Source organism: Nestor notabilis, unplaced genomic scaffold, assembly GCF_000696875.1.
Source record: "Nestor notabilis isolate BGI_N333 unplaced genomic scaffold, ASM69687v1 scaffold25472, whole genome shotgun sequence".
Lineage (NCBI taxonomy): Eukaryota > Metazoa > Chordata > Aves > Psittaciformes > Psittacidae > Nestor > Nestor notabilis.
The window spans coordinates 3348-3653 of NW_009919079.1; positions in this window are offsets into that span (position 1 = coordinate 3348).

Below are 306 nucleotides of genomic sequence, written 5' to 3' on the forward strand. Positions count from 1 at the left end.
AAGTCTTGGCCGCCCACCTGCCTCTCGGCAAGAAAGGAGAGGAAATACAAGAGTCGGTGTGTGGCACTGTCAGCACCCTGAGGGATGGACGCTACGGGGACATGGCTCATGAGGAGGGGAGATGCTCTTCCTCTGCCCGTTCTGCTCCACGCCACGTCCAAGGAGCTGATTCATAGAATTGCTCTTTCTCTACATCAGGTGGGGCTGGTTTGGGGGTTTAATAGGTCAAACTTCCAAGCGAGACGCTGTTGCCCAGGTCAGTTTCTATCTACTCCAATGTGGATGGGGGGAAGCGCCCCGGGTCAG